The 24,677-nt window shown below is 42.7% G+C and overlaps 1 protein-coding gene across 1 annotated transcript in view; it reads right to left on the reverse strand.

Annotated features, from left to right (window-relative positions):
• The window catches only part of LOC102741469 (uncharacterized), a 75,398-nt gene extending 54,035 nt beyond the window's left edge, over positions 1-21,363 (reverse strand). The window contains exon 1 of the mRNA XM_031026872.2: positions 20,959-21,363. The gene's annotated coding sequence lies outside the window, so the exon portion shown is untranslated. The remainder of the gene's footprint in view (positions 1-20,958) is intronic.
• Between the last annotated feature and the right edge of the window lie 3,314 nt (positions 21,364-24,677).

The raw sequence follows: 24,677 nt of genomic DNA on the forward strand, positions 1-24,677 counted from the left end.
AGGGAGGAGGGTCAGAGGGAGAAGCAGACTCCCTGCCGAGCAGGGAGCCCGATGCGGGACTCGATCCAGGGACTCCAGGATCATGACCTGAGCCGAAGGCAGTCGCCTAACCAACTGAGCCACCCAGGCGCCCCCCTTTTTATCTATTATACTGTCTTCCAGATCGCTTATTCTCTCTTCTGTCTCAGTTACCCTAGCTGTTAGATTATCTAGATTGGATTGGATCTCATTGATAACATTTTTAAGTTCTGCCAATTCACCTAGTCATTCTGTTGATGGGTATTTGAGGGAATGTATAGAGTCGAAATTACTGACCAGAACCCAAGCAAGATGCACCTGTTTTCTTGGGACCTTAGGGTTGCTGGCCTCTTGTTTTCCCAGCCTGTCTTCTGCAGGAGGGGCCTGCCGCACTGTTACTCAGGCAACCCTGTTTGGGCAGAGTTGCCCTGCGCCCCTGTGGCAGGGGATGGGCTCAGTGGGAATCAGTCTTTGGGGCTTTTGTTCTCTGGCGCCTTTCCCTGGTGGCTTTCCGCATCTCTTCCGCGAGTCAGAGCAGAAGATACCGTTTCCAACCCTCTGCCTCAGAGCAGAGAGACCGCAGTCTGTTCTTCAGTGAGCTCTCCAGGCCACACCGTCTCCGTTTCTGTTCGTGCTGCTATAAACTGCAGCGGCCTGGGTTGTGCGCCCCTCCCTGGTGCCCCTAGTCCTGCCTCCAGGTCTGGGCACGTCTCTGCCCTTTGTGCTTCTAAAACCGCCAGCCGCTCCCAATTCGCACGCGCGTGACTCCACCGCTTAGGGTTCTGTCCCGGGGACTGCAGTTCACGAGCGCGCGACTCCGCTGCTTGGGGTTTCCACCCCCGGGGGTTGCAGTTCACTGTGGCACGACCCCGGCGCACCAGGTTTCCGACTCGGAGGCTGCAGTTCGCGTGCGCGCGGCCCCCGCCGGTCTGGTTTTCCACCCCGGGGGCTGCCCTAAAGGCCTTTCCCGACGCTACCGGTCTTCAAGTCTGTGCCCTGTCCGCAGCGCGCAAGGCTGTCACTCACCGGCGGTGTAGGATCCCTACGGCCAGGCACCCTCCCGCTGCCATTTATCCTCCGATATCTGCCCGCGGAATCACGGCTCTCCGCTTCGTACCTCAAAACCAACCGCCTGCAATATTCTCTTTGTAGAGATCCAGATCTTCTTACATCCCAGGCTGGTTTCGTGGGTGCTCAGAGTGGTCTGGTAGTTCCGGGGACCAGTTGAAATAGGGTCCCCTACTCCTCTGCCATCTTTCCCCTCCCCCTCATTTCTTTTTAAAACAAACTCTGCTGGGGTGCTTGGATGGCTCAGTCAGTTAAGCGTCCAACTCTTGATTTCAGCTCAGGTCAAGATCTCAGGGTTCTGAGATGGAGCCCTGCCTCGGGCTCTGCAGTCAGCAGGGAGTCTGCTTGAGGATTCTCCCTCTACCACGGCCCCTCCCCTGCTTTTCTAAAAATAAAAAAAATAATAAACAAATAAATAAATAATTAAAAAACACACATTGCTTAGGGACAAGCTACTTCCATGAAATCAAAAAAAAGAAGACTCTTTAGCCATCTGGGATTTAACCAATATGAAGATTCTCACCCAGATAAGTTTATCTTAATTCTCTGATTAGGATGGGAATTGTCTGCTGCTGTGATATACAAAGTTCCAGGAAAAAAATAAAAACTAAAAAATATATCTGGGAAGATACATCTGGGTTTGTTTTGGTAGACATTAGAAGACTTGGTAAATAATTGTTTTTATTTGCTTTAATTTCATAATTTTTTAATAACATATAAAACTCTGGCCCTAGCTCTTTATCCTACCCCAATAAATCTTTTTTAAAAGTTCCCTCTGGCTAAGTGTCCTCTAATTATTTCATGTATATTACACTTGTTCTCATCTGAACTCGTCTGCAAGTTCACTGAGACCTGAAGTCCTGATGGGCTCCTCTCCATTTTTCTTGCAGACCCAAGCACCATACTTCAGGCTCTCAAAATCTTTGTTGATTGTTAATAAGCCCTTAAATTTGTGTAGTGCTTTATAATTTACAAAGCATTCCCACATATACCATTGCATTTTGTCCTCATAAAAAAAATGATCAATATTTTCAAGTTTAGGAAACTGGGGCAGGGAAAAATTAAATAATTTGCCAAAGGTGAAAATTAGTATTAAAAATCAAACTTTATGTTTGAGCCAGCCCAGCATTCTTCACACTACACATTCCCCACAACCTGCTCCCCCTCCTCAGCCCCCACCAATGGGGGACTCTCAGGCACATCATGGATTTATGTATTCAGGAGTTAAGTGCTTATCCAAGGCCAAGGTTTGGAATCCCAATTCCTGATTCCCAGACCCGTGCTCTTTCCAGAGATGAGAAAGTGAGTTAGATATGGAAGGAAAAGGACAGCTGGAGAGTAAAGTCAATGACTTCCTTTGGTGTGAAAGATCAATATTTTCCCCTCAAATCAATTAGCCATGAATTAATTCTAGTGTAGCCAGTATGAATCTCAGTCCACAAGCTCAGGTGTTCTAGAAATATTGCTGTTTTATTGCTTTTTAATCAACTGAATGTGGCACCAAGCCTGCATTTTTATCTCAGTCATATGAGCACCCCTTCCATTCCTAGGTTGCACCAGCATCAGTGGGGTCATGTGAAGTGCAGAAAAGGCAGGAAGAGCCTGGGTGAACATCCTCATTCTCCAAAACCACAGTGGTCCTGCAAGGGCAGGAGTCCTGGCCTCCCTGCCATGAATGGGCCATTAGGGATCTTTTCCTGGACTGGCAGTCGTCGGGCCAAAGGTCTCCCTTCCTTTAGGTGCCATTTTTCTGAGGCCTTCGCATTTTCTCAGCCATTGACCTGAAGCAGGGCATTTACTCCCACTCATGTGAGACCTCAAACCTTTCTCATCAGTTTGGGGAGAAGCTTCCACCTCGATTTCTCCAGCACCTCAAAGTCCTTTCTATTTCCCTTCTCCTGATAGGACATTCCCATTAGTTCGTAAATCATCAACTCTTTTCTGAGGGAGGGAAGGAGGGAGGGAGGGAGGAAGGAAGGAGGAAGGATGCTAAACGATTTCACATAAAACAAGATTTAACGAGACTAGATCCTCAAAATATGAAGGTGAGCACAATAAAAACCACACATAAGAGGTACTATGCAAATATAAAGTTTCCCCAGGCCCTTGGATACAGTACAAAGTTGCCGGCTGAACATGATCCCTTTTGTGGGAGGGAAGCAGGACAGAGGTGATGACGACTGAGGCCTTGCCTAAGAGGAGCAGAAGTCCCTGACACACCCACTGCCTCCTTTCTCTCCTATCCTCTCCTGATCTCTTTCACACCTGCAAATGTATCCATCTTTTCATGGGATCACCAAAAGGGAAGTAGAAACAGGCTTTGGAAAATAAGAAACATACAATTTTCACTTTTCAAAAAATATCTGACCTTTAGCTAAAGGAAGAGTTTTTGTACACCTATAAAGTAAGGGCATGCAGATAAGGATGGAGAGAAACAGGAGGAATGACATTATCAAAGTCTATTCCCCTAGATGTCAGCAAAATATAACCAACTACTCCAGCGTCATTTTTCTAAGTGAGAGGAAAAATAGAAGGACGTTAAGGAATCTGCCAAAACACTGTATTACAGGATTACGAGCTTAAAAATAACTTAAAACAAAGGTGGAAAAACTTCGAGGGCTCTCCTTTTCAAAGACAAAAGTTACTGACATTGTTTTAAAGCTTTTCAAAGACAGAATATCTCCCTTTGATATCCCTAACCTCTCTAATGTGTAGTTTATTATCATTAAGTGTTACAAATTCTTTAGGATGGCCTGGGTCTTATTTAAATTAATTTGTTTTGTTTACCATTAGGCACTTTGTTTTAACCTGAGATTGAAAATGTGTTGGATTTTGGATTATAATTCAATATTACTTTATTTATTTTGCTGCCTAATTGTTCCAATTGTAAAATGGGTTTTTAGAAAACCAAATAATATTAATAATTTTAATACAGCAATTAAAGAAGACAACCGTATAAGATAGAGATTATCCCCATTTTACAAAAATGAAACTGAGGCTCAGATATCTTAAGTAATTTTTCAAACTACATGGCTCCAAAGCAAATATAAATTTTACATACCATTGTCTCCAATGGTTGACAGAAAAAACTGGAGAAAGGCCAAACTCAATGTTCATATTGCACTTTAATGAAAAATGAATGGTCTCTTTAAACAGGCTATTATAAGGCAGAAATGTAATATGAGCCAAACATAATCATTTAACATTATTCTGTCTAGACATACATCAGATCTTACCAATTACTGAAGAGCAAGATGCAGAAAAACACCAAATAAATGCCTACAAAGAACAAAAAAATATCTTTGGGGAGTAAACAACAATATTAATACTGTTCACCAAGGCATCACCAATTGGCCCCATGTCTCCAAATTTTCAAATGTGAAAATTTGAATGTTCTTTCACTTTCCTGCACTTCTAACTGTCCCATTTCTAAAAGCTCCCTTTAAAACCCCTGGACTGCAGAGATTAACTGAATCAAGGGGCAAAGCTATAAAAAGCGATTTTAAGAGTCCAGGGCAAATCTAAATGTGCCTTGGCTTGCTTAGGAACTGTCCACGGTGTCTGGTGGGGCAGCTCAGAGAGAAGAGGGCGTGGGGAGAGGCAGGGTGGGTCCCACCTGCTTTATCCCAGCCCCTTAGGGCACACAGGGCCAGCCAAGCAGCTCCAAAAGGGACGCTTGGGAGAAAGGAAATTTAATTCATTCCTGGGCCTGAGATTCCTCCTTTCCCGTGCACTTATCCTAAGCACATAGTAAATCTAAATCCTTACAGTCAAAATTTTACCTCAAAAGCTTGAGTAGCAGAGCCCACCAGTGGCTGGGCCCTAAAATCACCTCTTAAATCTCTGAGACCCAGGCCGCGTTCAAGACCGAGTAGAAGCCCTGGGAGACTCAAGCATTGGCATGTTAAATATTTCCGCAGGGATTCTAACAGCGGCTGAGACTGAAAACGACTGTGTGGAGACTCAGAACCAGCTGCCGGGGACAATCAGAGCGACTGTCCACTTTTACTTCGCTTCTGAGAAGGAAAAAGCCGACGATGATGTGAAGCAAAAACCACTTTGAATGCATTTGTAACACTCTTCTATTGCATCTGTTCAACTTGTAATTTTAGTGACATAATTTTTTAGACCCAAATTCTCCATAAGTTCTGAAAACTCCATTGCAGTTAAATGCCTCTTTTGCTTAGAAAATAAGATGCAAGGAAAGAAGAGAAAACAGAGCTATTAACCTTAATGGTTGTCACTTAGAGGTTCTGTATTTCTATACCATATTTCTGTCTTAGATATTCATGCTTTGATTCTGGAAGGGAACTTCTGAGGAATAGAGCTGCTAGGCAAATTTCCCCAAGTGAAGGTTTTGATTAAAAGTAACTATTTAGGGGCGCCTGGGTGGCTCAGTTGGTTAAGCGACTGCCTTCAGCTCAGGTCATGATCCTGGAGTCCCTGGATCGAGTCCCGCATCGGGCTCCCTGCTCGGCAGGGAGTCTGCTTCTCCCTCTGACCCTCCCCCCTCTCATGTGCTCTCTCTCATTCTCTCTCTCTCAAATAAATAAAATCTTTAAAAAAAAAAAAGTAACTATTTAACATCTGGCAGGAAGGATACAATGCATCCTCAGCTGGAGCAGAGCTGGTGGTAAAAGGTGGCAAAGCAGATAGAAGCAATCCAAGGATTCATCAAAGAAAACCGCATCGAGCCAGAAGAACCACTATCACCAGAGGATACATGAGCTCAGAGAATTCGCAAATCATAAGAGAACATTTTACCAAATGTAATTAGAAATACAAATCTAACTACCACATCCACACAGACACTATGGTTTACTCTGAAAACAAGTAAATACATATTTATATTTTGTTTCATTATGACCTTAGACTAGTATGGGGAGACAGGAGTACTTTTATCTGACCCAAAGGGGAAAAGGTGTAATCTCAAAGCTTATTGAAATAGCTTAACAGTAGTCATCAGGGTTTGATGGCCCTGATGTTTGAAAAGAGCAATGATTCTCCCGCGAAAGAGGAGAAACTCACGTTACTCCATATAAAGTCTAAGGCTCGCTCAACGCTGCGGTGTCTGTCCAGACTGTGACCCTTAAACAGCATTTCTCTTTGTTAACTTAGATTTCGACTGTATGGAATCTAAGGGTCATTTCTGTCCCTGTGAGTGGAATATGGATGCGTGTCTGTGTATGTGAGTACACGCACATCCCCCCCGCTCGCCGCCAATTACCCGAGCAATCTGCTGCAGAATGAAGAGGCACAACTTCACCTCCACAAAAGCCAAGGCTGGGGTTTTCTGCTCATGTCGCTTGTAACTCTAGATAGAACAACTCAGGATTTAGCAAAGGTGTGGCTGCAGGTCACTGTGTCCACCAACAGTGCAGAGGAGGGGTCTGAGGGGGGAACTACATCTTTTAGGATGTTCACAGTTTCCTTTAGACAGAGATGTACCTTAGGGCATTTCTCTCTCTCTCTCTCTCTCCCCCCCCTTTCTCTTTCTGAAAAAAGAAGGCACACCTGAAGGGAAGCAAAGACTGTAACTGGACATCTATTAAGTAACAACACCCCTCCCAAAGAGATTTAATGGTTTAGTCTTCAGGACGCCTGGGTGGCTCAGTCAGTTAAGTGTCCAACTCTTGATTTCGGCTCAGGTCATGATCTCAGGGTCGTGAGACTGAGCCCCATGTCGGGCTCCACGCTGGGCTTGGAATCTGCTTAAGATTCTCTCTCTCCCTCTCTCTCTGCCCTTCCCCCAGCTCACACACTCTCTCTCTAAAAAAACAAATAGTTTAGTCTTTTCTAATGGAGTCTGGGAACAGCCATATTTATCATCTAAGTATTACAGTTCTATCCTTTTTTATAATTCTGAGTCACAGATTGATAACTATCACTCAAAATTCATTCTGCTCTTTTCACATTAATAGAACCTTTGAGTTTAAGCTGGCTACTTGGTCACCCAGAACACAGACGAGATTCCTCAGCCTCCCTTGCAGCTAGCTAGGACCATGTGACCATGTTTTGGTCCAACAGGATGATTGTAAAAGTGACGTGTGCAACTTCCAGGCTTTCTTCTAAAAGACTCTACTAGGTGCACCACCTTGATGTCACACGAAGGAGAGCCGTGTAAGAGCGCAGACTTTTATATGGCAGAGAAACACACCCCCATCACAGCTAAGCCACTATTAATGTTGGGTCTCTGTTTCCACAACTAAGCCTACATCCAAACTAACAGAATCTCCAGTTTATTCCTTCAGTAATTTTTTGTGTTGGCGACGTGGTAAAGAATTAATTGAGCAGTAAAAACCACCACGTCCTTCTCCACTTGACCGTTCTGCCGCAGCCAGCACTGTGATAGCAGCGTCCTATCACAAGGACTACAACCGTAGTGTCCAGGCCACTGACGGCCCCTGAAACAAGCAGAGCCCCAGGGCCAGGCTGAGAGAAGTGAGCAAGAACATGTGCCACAGAAACAACTTAGAGGAAACATGACATAAGCCCACCTTTCCCTAAATATACTAAAGGGAGGTGAGACTTGGAGACGGAGATTGACACACGGGTTCCATCCAGGTTTGGATGAACTGGGAGGAGAGCAGATGGGTTAGTGCACAAACTTCTGTGAGGGAGAGACTTGAGATCATGTGTCTACTCCACTGCTGATGAGCTGTATGACCCTGGGCAAGTGACTTAGCCTCCCTTAGCCTGAGTTTCCTCATGTGGAAATAAAGTTAGTAATAGCTACTTCATAGGGCTATATTAAGGATTAAGTTAATGATGTACCTGAATATCTGGTACAATGCCTAGCATGTAAGTGCTCAATAAATAAAGTTATTTAAAACAAAACAAAACAAAACTCCCCACTCCAGCCAGGAAAAAATCATTACCTTTCCTCAAAAATCAGTCCTTATTCATTCCTTCTCCAGGTCACAATATACCACTCCTAAAGGACCCTCCATCTTCCCCTTTCTGCAGGCTAAGTCTGAACCTAATCTTACCATCTTCATAAGATCTTAGCAGCTTATTCTCTCCCTTCTCCCAACTCTATAGATGTATTGCCTTGTCTGTATCACTCATTGCCACTTAATCCCACAGTTTTTCATAATAACTTAAGACTTTCATGTATATTAGGCCTGTCTTCCATTAGAATCTAAACTTCAGAGTATGTTCTTTTCCTTCAGATCACTTATCCTATTTAGCCCTACATGGTATGCTCCCAAAATTCTCATTAAAGGAATAAATGATACCCTTCAAACAAGTGTGCATGTGTAGCTTACAGAGCCAAGTAGAATAAATGTCATTCTATTCATATACTGAGTAACCAAATGGCAGAATACCTTAAACTTTAAAAATCAAATTAATGGAATTTTGACATTTGCAATCATGAACGAAGCCAACACTATGTACTTTGAATTTTTTCCTTGACAGGAATAGTTCCTTCCCTAACAGCAGGTAAGTTCTAGCTGCAAATTCAGCTCCCTGCACAGCTGTCTGCCCTGCCATTTCAAAGCCTGTCATGGTGCTATATTTTGTTGGGCTCTAATCAAGTAATAGTCATTAATTTATTTCTCAAACATTTATGTGCTAGCAACACTTGGGGCATCAAAAATAAATAATTCAAAAATAAATAAATAAATAAATAAATAAATAAATAAATAAATAAATAATTCAAGAGACCTCCAATCTAGTGTAGTTTACTACTCACCTACTTCTGGGTGAGCTTTAATATCTGTGCCTTATTATTCCAAGAACAAACTCAAGGGAGGCCAAGAAACACCTGCATCCATTGTACGTCTAACTTCACAGGATGTTATTAACTGTTACTCTCCATAAGAATGGACTGGAATTAATGTTTTGCACATATAAGTCAATCTATGTAAATCAATTAGAATAGTCCCTGGCAATATAGTTAAGTACTTGACAACTATTAACTACTACATGTAGTAGTATTCATATTACTGGTATTAGTTAGATTTTAAGTCATAATGTTCAAGGTAATGTCAAAAATAATTCGCCCCCAGCTCTGAGCAGCAATAATACTTGAAACCTAGGAAAGGGTGAAGGTAAAAAGCACAATGTAGTTAAGTTTGGTGCAGTTGTCCATAACTGTGAACTTACCAGCTAGCCTTTCACGATCCAGAGTTAATTAGGAATACAAAAGTTAAAGTGCAATGAATTTGTTGAGTAAATACTTGCTGATGTATCAATCATGTGTTTTCATTGTCACCGTAAAACAAGAAAAATGGTGATTACTGTTTGAGCAAAAATGCTCCAACGGGATACATTAATGACTAATATGTGGAGCCCTATACATTTATGAACAATTAGAATATAAAAATAAAGAAATGCATTCAGATTATTTAGCTCAAAAGCTTGGAGAATTTAAAAGGATATACAAACGGTTAAGATGGTAAATTGTATTTAAATATATTTTATGATTGGGGCGCCTGGGTGGCTCAGTCGTTAAGCGGCTGCCTTCGGCTCAGGTCGTGATCCCAGGGTCCTGGAATCGAGCCCCGCATTGGGCTCCCTGCTCGGCGGGAGGCCTGCTTCTCCCTCTCCCACTCCCCCTGCTTGTGTTCCCTCTCTCGTTGTGTCTCTCTCTGTCAAATAAATAAATAAAATCTTTAAAAATAAATAAATAAATAAATATATTTTATGATTTAAAAAGTTTTTTAAGGGTACACAAAACAATGCAAATATTCTCAAAAGATGCAACAACCATGATGATGCCTATAATTTTTTATAACTTCAGTGTAAATGAAGTTTAGTCAAAGTGTTAGCAGTCGATCACAAGATGAACTAATTTTTAAGCAAAATAGAATTGGAAAATTGACTTGCTTATGAGCTTAAAAGGAGAGAAACTTACAGGTGCACATTCAAGATTAGGATGGCTTTAAAAGGAAGCCAAACCCTACACGTATAGTTCACTAGAAGCTCCTGTTTAAGGAAAAGATATGAAATATGAAGTCATAATATAAAAATGTCAGCTATTCAAAGCCACGCCTATTTAATAGTAAGATGAATGGTGTGGATTCTAAGCACCATAGGAGTTTGGCAGGAAGCAAGAATCAGTGGTGAGGCCCTGGGAAGTCTTCCTTAAAGAGGCAGGCTATGAGCGTGTCCTTTAGGCAGGAAAAGTAATGATACTGAACTTCAGGGAAAGGAGACAAAAGACAGATTTTGAGGAACAATAAGCAAGGAGAGAATTAATGGATAAAATCTCATGTTGGTGTGGCTAATTTATCATCCACTTTCCCCTTGAAGTCGTTTCTAGGGGTTGTAATGAGGTCTATGTGGTCCTGCAGAGCCACCAGGGTCTTGGCAATTTCCACTCTGGCTCAGGCCCCACACCCAACCCAGAGAACAAAAGAAGTTGAGAGAGAAAAGCAAGAACATACAGTGAAATTCTTTATGTATGGTGTACTTGCCATATCTTACAAACCCAAATGTTGTTCATTGCTTCAATCAGTAATTTATTCATTTATATTATCTTAGAAATAATTTTTTTTAAAGATTTTATTTATTTATTTGAGAGAGAGAATGAGAGAGAGCACATGAGAGGGGGGAGGGTCAGAGGGAGAAGCAGACTCCCCGCCGAGCAGGGAGCCCAATGAGGGACTCGATCCAGGGACTCCAGGATCATGACCTGAGCCGAAGGCAGTCGCTTAACCAACTGAGCCACCCAGGCGCCCCAAAATAATTTGAAATTATATTACTAAAGTTAGCTCAGAGGCATGATACACCTAAACAGCAAAGCAAATAAGTCAGTAAAGAAGAAAAGAGGTGCTTCTTCATGTTTGTATTGTTTGTGACTAAACTATGGCTCCAAGGTCAGTGTTTCTATCTGGTGATGGTTTCTCAGCTCTTCCAGGCAGCCAGTTCCAGAAGTCTCCTTGGTTACCCCCTCAATCACAGCCCTGTTGGACTGCAGTTCATCGCTTTACATTTCTGTCCCCCCAGCTAGGCTGTGAACTCCTCAAGGGCAGGGACCCTTAAGGCTCAGGTTCTAGAGCCAAACTGCCCAAATTTGAATCCTGTCACAACTATTCCCTAGCTTTATGGCCTTAGGTAATTCATCTAACCTCTCTGAACTTTCTGATCTATCAACAGGGCCTATGAGTTAATACATAAAAAGCATTTTGAACAGTCAGTGTCTGTCCATAATGAGCATTCAAAATATGTTAGCTATTTGATTCCTCCAGAGCCTAGCACAGCATCTGGAATACAGTGTGTACCCAGGAAATACTTGGAGAATGATGTATGAATGAATGAATTTCTTGGACGGGGAAGGGAGGAATGACTTGTGTCCTTCTTTGAATCTCTCTCAGAAACTAACCTAGCACAGTGATGGATTAATATATTTGTATTTAAAAAAAGGCTACAAGGCAAGGATTTTACCTGAAATGAAGAAACAAAGCCACTGGGGTGGCACTCCAGATCCCTATGAAAGATTTTTGACCAGAGATCTTATCTTTAGATCGTTCTATTCATGCATCTCTTTAGTTACCTCCTTCATCTACCAACACATGAGAAACACATAAACTTTACCTCCTATAAAGGAGGGGTGAATACAGATGGGAATGTGAAAGAATCCATCTCCCACTCCTAAAATACTGATTGATGTTCTACAATATACACAATGGTGTCACCCCATCTTTCCTGACGCTTTGGAATCATTCTTTAATAATAACTCACAGAAGCATTAGAATTTTAGAGCTAATCACTGGTTTGGGAAATACACCCAAGAATCAGCAATTGGCAGGTGTAAACCTGTCCAGAATTTTATGGGTGGAGTGTAGGTGGTGTGGATAATTCCACTCGGATCAACACCTCTGTTACCTAGAAACAACTCATTCCCTACAAGATTATACTGGTTTTAGTCAAATATATGAACCGTATCTTGCCTAAGCATTCTTGTATATTGAGGAAAACTTCCATAAACCTAAGGATGAAACTTGAATTCCAAAGAGTGAAAACTGAGAACACTGGAGTAAAAGTAAAATATACACATATACATTTTAGGATTCTAGTTCTTGTGACTCCCTTGTGACCCATAAGGCCAGGGACAAGTCATTAAACATTCCTGAAATGGAACAATAATACCTGCCTTCCCCACACTGAGGGGCCATTGTCACCATTTATTCATTCAACAAGCTTTTAGTGGGCACCTGCTATGGACCAGGCTGATTGTAAAGCTCCTGGGTAAAACGATGCACCTGATGCAATCTCCCAAAGAAATATGTTAACATGGACTGCAAGATGTTACAGGATAGTATTATTATATTATCATAAGCATAGTTGCATTTACTATTTAAGGATAATAAAAATAAAAATCTCACAGCAGGCGTTCATGGATTGTCCCCTAGCCTACTCCACAGCAAAGGATTCCCTCTGTATTTTGATTCTGCCTCCCCCTAAAAGGCCTTCCCTGACCATCCTAACTAACATATCCCTCCCCTCACTGTGATTTTTTTTAAACCATGGCACTTGTTTGTTTCCTTCATAGTAAATATTTGTAATTCCATATGTTTACTTGTTTGTTATTTATTTCTGCCACTTCAACATACATTCCATGAGGTCAGGGATTTTGTTCTCCTTGTTGTCATAGTCTCAGCAGTACCTAGTACAGTGCCTGGAGCATACTGGGTGCTCAGTAAATATCTGTCCCATAAAAGAATGAATGGAAATACAATCATGTCATAAAGAGCCAGCCCAACTGAAGAGAAACAAACGTGATGGCTCAGAAGTAATGAGACTGAAAATGAATCCGTGGAGATTTTATACTCAAATTCTTGATTAGTCTTAGCCTGCATTTGTTGTTTATTCAGAGGTATAAGAAAGCACATGACTGGCCATATATTTGTTATTTTTTTCAATTCTTATAAAAACAACCTTTTCAAGTATGTATTGTTAACCTCATTTTAGAGATAAGTAAACTGAGGCTCAAAGAGGACACCAGCTCAGGTGGTAAGTGACAGAGCCTGTTTTTTTGTTGTTGTTTTTATTACTTCATCCCTGCAGACTAATGATGGAGGAGAGAAAACAGCAGAGAGATTATGGCACAACGGTTTTGCAGAGTAAGGAGATGAGAGATGACAAGACATAGTAAAAACTCATCTCCCCACAGATCTGAGCACTGAGGCAGTGTCCTCACTCCGTGTATGAAGAAACCCTGGCTTGCTCACTCAGGACAAGTGATCTGCCAAAGCACTTGCACCCCGGGTTTCTCAGAAGGTCAACAGTGATTTCTGAGAATACCCTGAACACCCTCTCTCTGGTATATATAATTTCCCTGTAAGGAAGCCATTTAAAAGGCACAAAGACCACACAGGAAAAGACAATGTCACTGCATTCACAGAAACAGGATTTGGCCTTCAATACAGCCTGAGCTGGGTGCTTTACAATCAGGTTTTCATGCGTGGGTATTAAACCCTTATTTGGAAACTAGAGAAATGGCCCAGAAGTCTGTAGGAAATCAATTTGTTGCAGAATTTCTCCTAGAGTCACAGCTCTCTCCTTCAGTAAACACAGACTATTTGCAAAACCTTCTCTGGTGGTGTGTGAACGCCATCTGGTGCCCAGAGGCAGGGTGGTCCCAGCCTCAGACTTCTGGTTTCAGGCTTGACATCCTAACCACAAAAATGCCATCAAAATTGTTGAATCACTATATTGTACACCTGAAACTAATAACACTGTATGTTAACTATACTGGAATTAAAATAAAAACTTAATTAAAAAAATACAGAGCCACCTGCTCATATTCCATGAATTCCCTTGTCAATAATGCATAAGCCAATAATATCCATTATAACTGCTAAAAACCTCAGTTGTAAATTTGATGTCCATATTTTCCTTTATATGAATTTTATTTTATAGTTGTGGCCTTGTTCTTATCAAGGCATATGTCATATATTTATATTATGTCATCTCCAATTTCATTCATTTAACTAGTATTTGTTGAGTACCTACCGTGTGTGATACCCCATTCCTGGTACTACAGAGAGAACAAAAATGAAGAAGGAGGGAAAAAAAAACAAAAAACCCTGCCCCCAAGGAGTTCCCACTCTGGCAGTGAAAATAAAACATCTTGACAACTTAGGGAAGAAAGGTCAACACTGCAAGTATTATAAGAGGGACTGCAGGAAGCTAGAAGAGTATCTAGAAAGAGGCCCACTCTGACAGCTGAAAGGACCATGAAGGTTTTATTGAATGTGGGCACTAGATCACTTGTGGCAATGACTGCCCTGACTGAAGGTAGGGAGGTAGCACTCCTCTCCTTGAGACTGTTGGGCTCAGTAGAAGAGGATTATGTGGGTAAGATGGGCCCGCTGCACTGAAACCTGGGGGTCAGGGGAAGTAGAAGGGACCCCATAATATAGAGAGAAGGGTAAGGAAGAAGAATGCAACTCAGGCACAATAAGAATTTCCCCCTTTTGGGCGCCTGGGTGGCTCAGTTGGTTAAGCGACTGCCTTCGGCTCGGGTCGTGATCCTGGAGTCCCGGGATCGAGTCCCGCATCGGGCTCCCTGCTCGGCGGGGAGTCTGCTTCTCTCTCTGACCTTCCCCCTCTCATGCTCTCTGTCTCTCATTCTCTGTCTCTCAAATAAATAAATAAAATCTTTAAAAAAAAAAAAAAAGAATTTCCCCCTTTTATGACAGGATAACCCCCAGGTGCTAATGATGGCCCCCCTCCCTCCTAATCCAAGCCAAAAATGATGCAAATATCTATGGGCTCCAGCTTTAGGTTCCTCAGCCTGCAGATCCATCCCCACAAGTGGGCTGGGAGACAGTGAACTTGAGATTTGAATTTAAGAGTGCCTCCCTGAGGAAGAACAGAGGCCCCCTACCTCTGCATTGACTGTGAACTTAATCAGAGGTGCCTTCTTTCCATTGCTTTCTGGTTACGGACCACAGCTCAGTAGTGGTATTTATTGGGTACAAGTAAGCTGGGACACAGAAAGGCTTTTGGGGGACACATGGGCATGGATCCTAGTTCCCAAATGTCCTTGTCTTTTCCTAAAAGTAAAAACCTTAACAGGCCTCTGATGTGGGACAGGGCCTCCTGCCACCTCCTCTTTGACAATCCTCCTTTCCCTCCTCACAAAGGAAAGACAGCCTTTCCCAGTCCTACCCCAAAGCACTGTCCTGGGCTCAAAACACTTCCAGGTCACTAAAACCATAGTTTGAGAACGTATCTCCCCTGAAATAGAATCCTGTGAGGACAAAGCAAAGCAAGTAAGGTAGGAAATAGTGGAGGTAAAGCCTTATTCATCCAGTGTCACACTGAAGGCAGTCTTGAGTCTTTCTTTGTCTTCTCTCTCTTGCTCTTTTTCTCTCTACTTTAGGATGAGAATTCAGAAGTGGGATGGCTGTCATAGGAATGTATTTGAATGGAATTGAAAAACTTTAAGAAAGAAAGTCTTTGTCAGAAAGAAAGTCTGATTTGGCTATTTGGATTGGCAATAAGGAATGGTTTTTTTCAATTAATTACATGGTGGGCATATTTTATGAATAGATAACTTAAATCTGCAGTTTCTAAAATATATTTGAAGCACATATATATTATACAATAATCTGATAACTGCAACATTTACAACTATTTAAGCTTATGATAAAAAGTTTTTAAATCAAAAGTTTTAAAATATCAACTATAAATGTGAGAGAGGAGATAAAGATTTCCAAATTGGAGATAATACAAGCAAAAACAAAAAAACAAAAACAAACCAAGACAGAGAGAAGTACTGTGCTAATAAAGCAAAGTAAAAATTACCTAAGTCAAGTACTGGTTGTCATTTTTCACAGTCCTTGAACCTGGACCAGCCACTGTGTGACTTTTGTGCATTACAGGGCCCTCAGTCCATAACCAAATGTGAACAACCCAGCTCTTTGTATTACAGAGGTCCTTCTCAGGGCTCTGGAGGAGTAGGGCAATTCAAAATCTCCTTCCTGTCACTTAATCCCAATTTGAGATTTGTTGTTCATTTATAAACACTTTCTATGGTGTATATTGTTTCTTTCTTTATCTTTCATTTGTTAGTTTCACGTCCTTTGCTTAGAGACCAGACAGCCATACCACACCCTTGCAGCTTTCCTCCCCACTTCTTTTCCTTTGATGCCGCACGGTGCGCCCAAGTTGCACTCCATAGAACACGAGAGCTGCTAATCCGTGTTCCTCCTAAAGAGATTCATGGTGTAAATTTGGGGAATGCTGAATACCCTTCCCCCTTGAGATTCACAATCTATATTTGTATTGTTTCCCCGTCTAGACTGCTGGGACCATGTCTGTGGTATTCACCTCGTCCACTGGTAGCTGCTCAATGAATATGACTTGAATAGACCAGGACACGAGAGACCCCGAATGAAAGAGTCTATTAAGAACACCCATTCAGGGGGCGCCTGGGTGGCTCAGGCATTAAGCATCTGCCTTCAGCTCAGGTCATGATCCCAGGGTTCTGGGATCGAGCCTCGCACTGGGCTCCCTGCTCAGCAGGAAGCCTGCTTCTCCCTCTCCCACTCCGCCTGCTTGTGTTCCCTCTCTTGCTATCTCTCTCTCTGTCAAATAAATAAATAAAATTTAAAAAAAAAGAAAGAAAGAAAGAAAAGAAGAAGAACACCCATTCTGGGGTGCCTGGGTGACTCAGTCAGTTGAGCCCCTGACTCTTGGTTTCGGCTCAGGTCATGATCTTCAGGGTCCTGAGATGGAGACCTGCATCAGCCTTCCCACTTAGCAGGGAGATTGAGATTCTCTCTCATTCTCTGCCTCTGCCCCTCCCCCCTGCTCATGTGCTCACTTGCTCTTACACACAGTCTCTCTAAAATAAATAAATAACTCTTAAAAAGAAAAAAGAACACCCATTCAACATTATTTAATCCACTGTTTCCCAGATTATTTAATCCCAGAAACGTGTGTGTGTCACTAAAATGGAATGCACAAACAATCCCAGAGACAGTTGTAAACTGCCTTGCTCCACTAGGGCTCTATGGCCTATTTAAGAACAATTCCTTCACCTGGCAACCCATGTTGCCTTGGGAACACCCTAGCTCATGGGTATACAAGGGAACATAGGAAAACTCAATACCATATTTTGCTGGCTCCTATACTTAACCTGCCATATAGAACTCTAAACCCCTCAAAGCCCCCTTGCATATTTCCTGAGAATCCCCAAGGACTGTCTCAAATGTACTAACAAGCAAGCCCAGTCAGGTGTCATGAGGAGCCCCAGTCACCATCTCCTCTCATGTCATAAGGCACCACCACACCCACTGGGAACTGCCTCCTCTGGAAAGCACTTGTCATTTCTTCCAGGGACCTCTGCATCCTCCAACCACTGCTACTGTCATTGGCTGTCATGGTTATGCCTGGAACCAATGATTCTGCTGCTGGGTACTATCCCATTTGCCACACACTATAGCCTATGCTGCTAATAAACACCTTGTCCGCTGGTCTGATGTTCCGAGGCCTTGAAAAGCCAGAGATGCTCTACATTCTCTGGAATCCTCAGTGTGGTTGCACTCCATCATGAAGTGGGGAGATCCTCTCTCTTGTTGGTAGCTACATTCTGTTAGCTACCGGCCAAAGGGGTGTCTCAGGCCCTATTAGAAATAGGCTGCAGATGTAGCCACCTTCAGAAGACTTTCCCAGAGACACATCTGAACCCCAACAATGAAGATGAACCAGCCACAAGCCAATGGACAGCGATGCACTTCCTTCTGTCCTCCCTGCTGAGCTCTTCTCTCCTTTCTCACCTCCCACTTGCACTGCAATCAGGCTTCCACTCGCACCCCTCCAGCGGAGCTGTGCCTGAGAGGGCACTGAATGCTGACATCAGTGCATTTTGTCACCCAAAGTTCCCTGGACTACTCCATGGCACTTGCCTCTCCTGATAATTCCTTCCTCTTTGAGCTGCCTCCATGTGGTAGCTTTCCACCTTCAGTTTAGCTTCATATGCATGTCCTCCCTACCTCCCCCCAAACACCCTTTTTGTAATGGCAAGAGTGATGTTCTTGTCTTTGAAACATTAAGGACCTAAGTAGCACAGTCATAAATTTAAATCTCTCCAAGTTCCAGATCTGTCTATTCAACTGCCAAACACAGAACTCCATTTAGAGTTCTGCAGGTACTTATAATTTAGCATGTCCAAATCTGAGCCCATACTCCCCCACCCACGCACCCCATACCTTGGTGGCTTTTCCTGAATTTCTATTTCTGTTCATTTACTCAGAACTCCTTCAATATGCTTTTCTACACAACTATTTCAATCTTCCCAACAAATTCATGTGAGCATTACTATTAACTTCCAGATTTTCAGGTAGATAAAACTGAAATTTAGAAAGGTGACATACATTTTTTTAAAGTCCCACCACTGATAAGACACAAAGCCAAGGTTTGGCCCTGGTTCTATCTAATTCCAAAACCCATACAATAGAATGGACTAAAAGAGCCCTGAAGCTGGGGAACCTCCTCTTAATCTTCACACACCACTTACCTAGTACAACGTCTGACACAGGGAAGGTCAGCAGTGAGTGTGTGATCCTTGAATTACTAAATATGTGTTTATCGTCACATATAAATAAGCAAGGCACTGTGCTAAGAATTAAGGGAGAAAGAATAAAAGACCAAACATGGACCCTGCCCTTAAAGAGGTACTGTCTTATTTAAAGAAAACAATACAAACAAGATTCAGGAAAGGGTGACCCTGTCACCACTATTCTCTAACATTATTCTGTGATGGCTAATAAGCTTCAAATACAAAATAGAGAGGAAAATATTGGAAAGCAGAAAAAATATTATTTGCAATATGATTTGTATAGCTGAAAAACCCAACTTTAAACATTTTTTTTCAAATAATCAGAGTTCAGGAAGGTGGCCAGTTACAAAATTAATACATCAAGATCAACAGTTTTCCTAAATATCAAAAATAATCAAAGAAAAAATATAATGAAAAAATAACCTATATTTAATATAAAATTAAAAATATAAAAAACACCAACTTAAAGAGAAATGTGAGAAAGCTACATGAGGAAAACAATAAAATTCTTCTGAAATATATAAGATATGACTTAAATGATTCAAAATATTGTGTTTCTACATAAGGCAGTTCAGTATCTTCTGAATGTCAATACTTTTCAAGTTATATGTTTAATACCACTCCAATCAAAAGGCCAACATATTTTTTTTGGAATATGGAAAAATAATACCAAGTTTATCTGGAAGAATAAAAATACAACAATAGCTAAAAATTGTAGGAAAAAAGAGTAACCAAGTGAGACCTATCCTTCGAGATATTTAAACACACTGAGCAAGGCTATTACACAAAGGCCAGCCTAATCAATAGAATATAATGGAGAACCTGGAGGCAGGACCAAGACAATGTATTTGGAATAAAAGTGACATTTCAAATCAGTGAAGAAAAGATGAACTATTCAGTGACAATGTTAGACCACATGCTAACCTCTGGATAAATAAAATGAGATTCCCTACTTCATGCATCAGTTACCTTTTGCTATCTAACCAGGCAAGCTCCAAACCTTTGGGGCTTTAAAAACAACAACAGTGTATCTAGTCCACTTTTCCGTGCGTCAGCAGCTCAGGCTGGACAGAGAAAAGCAGCTCTTCTGGTCTTGGCTGGGCTCATGCATATGTCTGTTGCTGTCAGCTACCACTCTGCTGTTTCCTTAGCTAGGGACCAACTGGTCTGAGAGAACCTCACTCACGTCTCTGAAGTCGGCTTGCTGTCAGCTTGAGTGATGGAAAGCAAAGGACCACTGCAGCTCCTCAACCCGCAGGCTTACTCACAGGGTGGCTGACAGAGCAAGCAGAAGCACGAAACGCCTCTTAAGGTCTAGTCTTGGAACTGGCACATGGTCACTCCCACTTCGTTCGATTGGTCACAGAGAGTCACAAGGCCAGCCCAGACTAAAGAGGTTGGGAAACGGATTCCACCTCCTCCTGGGCAGAACTGCGATACCCGATTACAGAGAGGGGTGCCTGCTGAGAAAGATGGAGAACTGTAGCCATTTTTGCAAGCTACCACACATCAAACCTGAATGAACTCCAGATTACAGAAACATTTCAATGTAATGATAAAAATCATAGAAAACTTAGAAGAAAATATGGATAAATATTCATATGAGAAGGGGTGAGAGACACTTTTCTAAGCAAGACAACAAATTCTATCTCATAAAAGGTTGACATAGTTGACTATCTAAACATTTAAAACTTTCATGACCAGCAAAACACCAAAAAATAAGATAAAAAGTTGGGGCTCCTGGGTGGCTCAGTCGGTTAAGCATCTGACTCTGGCTCAGGTCATAATCTCAGGGTCCTGGGATCCAGCTGGCAAAAGGCTCCTCGCTCAGTGGGAGTCTGCTTGTCCCTCTGTCCTTCCCCCAGCTCATGCTCTCTCTCTCACCCTCTTTCTCTCTCTCAAATAAATAAATAAAATCTTAAAAAATAAATAAATAAAAGGTAAATCAGGTGCAAGGTTTATTACTAAGAAATGGTTAATTTAAAAAGAGCTTTTATAATTTGACAACTTAAAAATATAGACAAAGGACAATTCCCTGAAGTAAAAATCACAAATTATCCATAAAGATGTAAAAAGATGTTCATACTTAATAGTAATTAAAGATATAAACTAAAACAATAATATATAATTCTTTGCCTATGGGACTGGCAGAGAATTTTTTTCATGATAATGCCGTGTTTTCAAAGAGTTTGGAGTAAAGAACACACTGGTGGTGAGAACGCAGATTAGCAGAATCCTTCTGGATGGTGGGTTTGGTAATAGTTGGGTAAAATTTAAGTACGTATACTTTGACCCCAGCTATTCTCTGCGCCCTTCCCGATGAGGCAATCTACTAACCCCGCCGCTATTACCTGTCCGGCGATCCTGTCTGGCTCTCCCTGTCCTTCAGATGTCCTTTTCCACCATTTCCAGCCCCGCCAGGGCTTGGAGCCCGGGCTGAAGTGGCTGGGCAAGACGCAGTGTCGCTGTCGTCCCCAGCAAACCCAGGTCATCGAGCCCATGCCGGCATCACCCGGGAGGGACAGGTGCCGCTCCGGGCACACAGCTCCGCGCGGAAGCAGTTCTCTTGACCAGAAGCCCGCCTCGCCTTAGGCACCCCACCCACCCCCCAGCTTGACAGTGTCCACCAGCTCAGGGGCTTTCGGCTTCCCCAACTCTTTGAGGAAGGCGGCCAGAGCTCTGACGACTCCTGCCGCTGGTTCACGTCCCAACACTGCCTAGGGCCGCCAGGAAGCCAGGGCGAAGGGAGCCACGGGTTTTCCCGACACCCAGTTCAGGCGACAGTTCTCGCGAGAGTTCTGAGAGTTCTGAGCGCTTCCTCCAGCGTCTTCCCACTTAGAAATATTCCCGGGCGTATCCGGATGCGAGATTGGGTGGGGAGAGGTATGTGTGGGGTTTTCCCATGTTAGCTAGAATGATTATTGAGAAAGTGACATCTGGGCAAAATCCTGGAGGTGTGAGGGAGTTAGAAATCTGGCTGGAGTGATCCATGCAGAGTCAAATGCCCTAAATCAGAAGCAAAGCCAAGGGAGTTTGCGGCTCAGCCCAGAGGCTGATGTGGCTGCAGTGGCGTGACCAGGAGAAAAAGTAGTAGAGATAAGGCCAGAGGTGTAAGGGAGTGAGGCGTGGAGGGGTGACCATGGGAGAGGAGGCATGAAGGGGCGGGGGGGCGTGATTGGAAGGGTGTGGCTTGAAGGGCTGTGTCTGGGGTCTGGCAATTGGAGGGGTGTGTTGGAAGAGGTAGATCCACTCTGACTACTTTATTAAGAATAGACTGAAATGGGCTGGAAAGGCAGAAAGAAGCCAAGTTAGGAAGCTCCTGAAGCAAGACAGGAGAGAAATGGTAGTTGCTCAGACCAAGGTGGTAACAGTGGAGGTAGTGAGAACTGGTCAGATCCAGGATTTGCTGGCAGAGTGGATGAGACAGAGAGGAGGCAAGGATGACTCTGAAGGTCTTGGGTTGAGTAATCCGAAGGTTAAGATTGGCATTAACCGTAAGGAAAAGTGCTCAGGTGGAATCAGTTTGGGAGGGACTATCAGAAATTCGCTTTTGGTCATGTTAAGTCTTCGATGTTTATTACACAAGCAAGTGGAAATGTCAAGTAGACAGTTGCATATTAGAGTCCAGGGTGGGGCGGGAGGGTCTAACAGAGAGATGAGGTTAGGCAGGTGGAGGAGTGAGAGCAAGGATCTCCAACACCGCAAGTCAAGAAGCAGTCATCCACGAACCACCAGGCATGGGTTAGGCATGTTTATCATTTCATCATGGTCTTGCCTGTGAGGTGGGAAGGGAGCTATGAACTAAAGATAAGCCTAGGGGTCCGGGTGCCTGGGTGGCTCAGATGGTTAAGTGTCTGCCTTTAGCTCAGGTCATGATCCCAGGGTCCTGGGATCGAGTCCTGCATTGGGCTTCCTGCTAGGTGGGGAGCCTGCTTCTCCCTCTGCCTCTCTCTCTCTCTGACTCTCATGAATAAATAAATAAAACATTTATAAATAAATAAATAAATAAATAAATAAATAAATAAAAGCCTAGGGGTGCCTGGGTGGCTCAGTCAGTTGAGCATCTGCCTTCAGCTGGGGTCATAATCCCAGGATCCTGGGATCAAGCCCCAAGTGGGGCTCCCTGCTCAGCAGGGGGCCTGCTTCTCTCTCTCCCTCTGCTGCTCCCCCTGCTTGTGCTCTCTCTGTCAAATAAATAAATAAAATCTTAAAAAAAAAAAAAAAACTTTAAAGATAAGCCTAAAGTCAAGAAATAGTCTTCACCATAGTACCCTGTGCTTGGCCTCACATTGCCATGAGAAGTACTAGCTGAAAGTTGCCACTGGATTTCTTCGGGAAACAACCTGCTCAACACTCCAAAGCTGTGTTCCAAAAACGTAGAGAATCAAAAGAAGGTATTGAGCACATCGTTGGGAAGATCAAAATCTCTCAATGAAACCAAAGCTTTACAAAGTTAGGTTGCCCTTTAATGCCCTGCTCCAGAAATGAGAGCTGGGCTTCTGATTCCCAGAAATCATCTGTTTCTAGAGCAATTTTATGCCCACCGCTCTCATTCACTTTGGATCTAGAGAGTCAGCTTTTCAGGTCTCAATTTCCTTATCTGGAAAGGACAGGGATTGGACTAGGTCATTGAGTTTCAAACCCGTTTCTGTTTTGTCTGAAGCAGGGCAGTGTGAAGGCTGGTAGAGGCACTGAGCACCCCCAGTTTGGCTTGGCCCTCTCCGAGCCCTAACTTTATGGAGGTTGCTTATACTACTGTAGGAGCACAGCTTGGACTGCCTGGACTAGCTGATCTAAATGTCCCTTCCCAGCTCTGAGGGTGTCTTTCTCTTACAGCCTTCCTGCACACCAGGGTAAGGTGAGGTCAAGCATTGGTGAGGATCTGGAAGGCAAGGAGTACAGCAGCACATAAGGGGCCTTTGGTGAAGGAAGTGGGATCACCACAAGCAGGAATTCTGTAAAACACAGTAACAAGTCATATGGCATTCCAGGTGGTTATGGAGATGCCATAGCATGTGACAGAGTAATCTGGCCCGTGACATTTAATGAATGAGGTTTTTCTCTCTTTTAAACAAAGGCACTTTCGGGAAAGGCTTCAGATAGTAATTCAAGTTCATATGAATTTCCTATTGTGGATGTATCACTGATGGTTGGAGCCCCAGCCTTTCATCTAACCCATCATTCCGATTAAGCTGCCCTTACCAGCATCTGTCCCAAAATAATTAAAATTTCTCACCAATATTCTGCCTCTTAAGCCTTCAAAGAATGGGTTTTCTAATCCATTTGACCTTTATGTGTGGTATTTGGGGAATTTTTAGTGCCTGCATATAGAGAATTTTCAACATTTCATGCTGCAAGTCAAAATGGTTCTCATGCCCCAAGAAAAGGAGAATGGAAGAGACCTCTCTGAATGAACTATTGCCTCTGGAGGGGTTTTTCCAAACAGTCAGCTAGTGTCACTGAATGTGAAGAGGGGATCTGCCAAAAGGATTCACCACTCCTTGCACCATGTTACACCACCCGGCCTTGCCTTCCTGCAGTTACTACAGAGTTATAGAAGTGTCTGTATCTCCCTTGGCATTTAAAATCACAGCCACCATTAATTACTCTGCTTCCTCCTAAATTTCTCCCAGTGCGGCAAATACTGACTATAATATATAAGGAAGTACCAGAAGAGATGCAAAATTATCTTGTAAATACCTTGTTTTATAACCACTTTAGCTGTAACTTAAAAATCCGAGTTGACTTCTTTCCAGGGAATATTCTCTGCTTTTGAGGCCAGAAGAATAAGTTGCAAGAGTGGTGAGACACCCTATTGATTTTCTTGATACTGCATTAGCGTTTGAAGTTGACAAACTCGGCTATTGGCTTTATCTCTGCAGAGTACAGGAAGATGAATGAATTTGACTAGTACTTAGTAGAAAGATGACCTACAAAATTACAGAGCTACTATTATAAATTTCATTCTGCAAAGGGACCTGGAAAAAAAATCTTTAAAAAATCAATTGCCCAAACTTGAATGAATCAAAGCCCTTGCGTTGTTTCATCTAAGTTGTGTGCTTATGCAGTT

Source organism: Leptonychotes weddellii, chromosome 13 (assembly GCF_054177405.1).
Source record: "Leptonychotes weddellii isolate Sample4059 chromosome 13, ASM5417740v2, whole genome shotgun sequence".
Taxonomy (NCBI): Eukaryota; Metazoa; Chordata; class Mammalia; order Carnivora; family Phocidae; genus Leptonychotes; species Leptonychotes weddellii.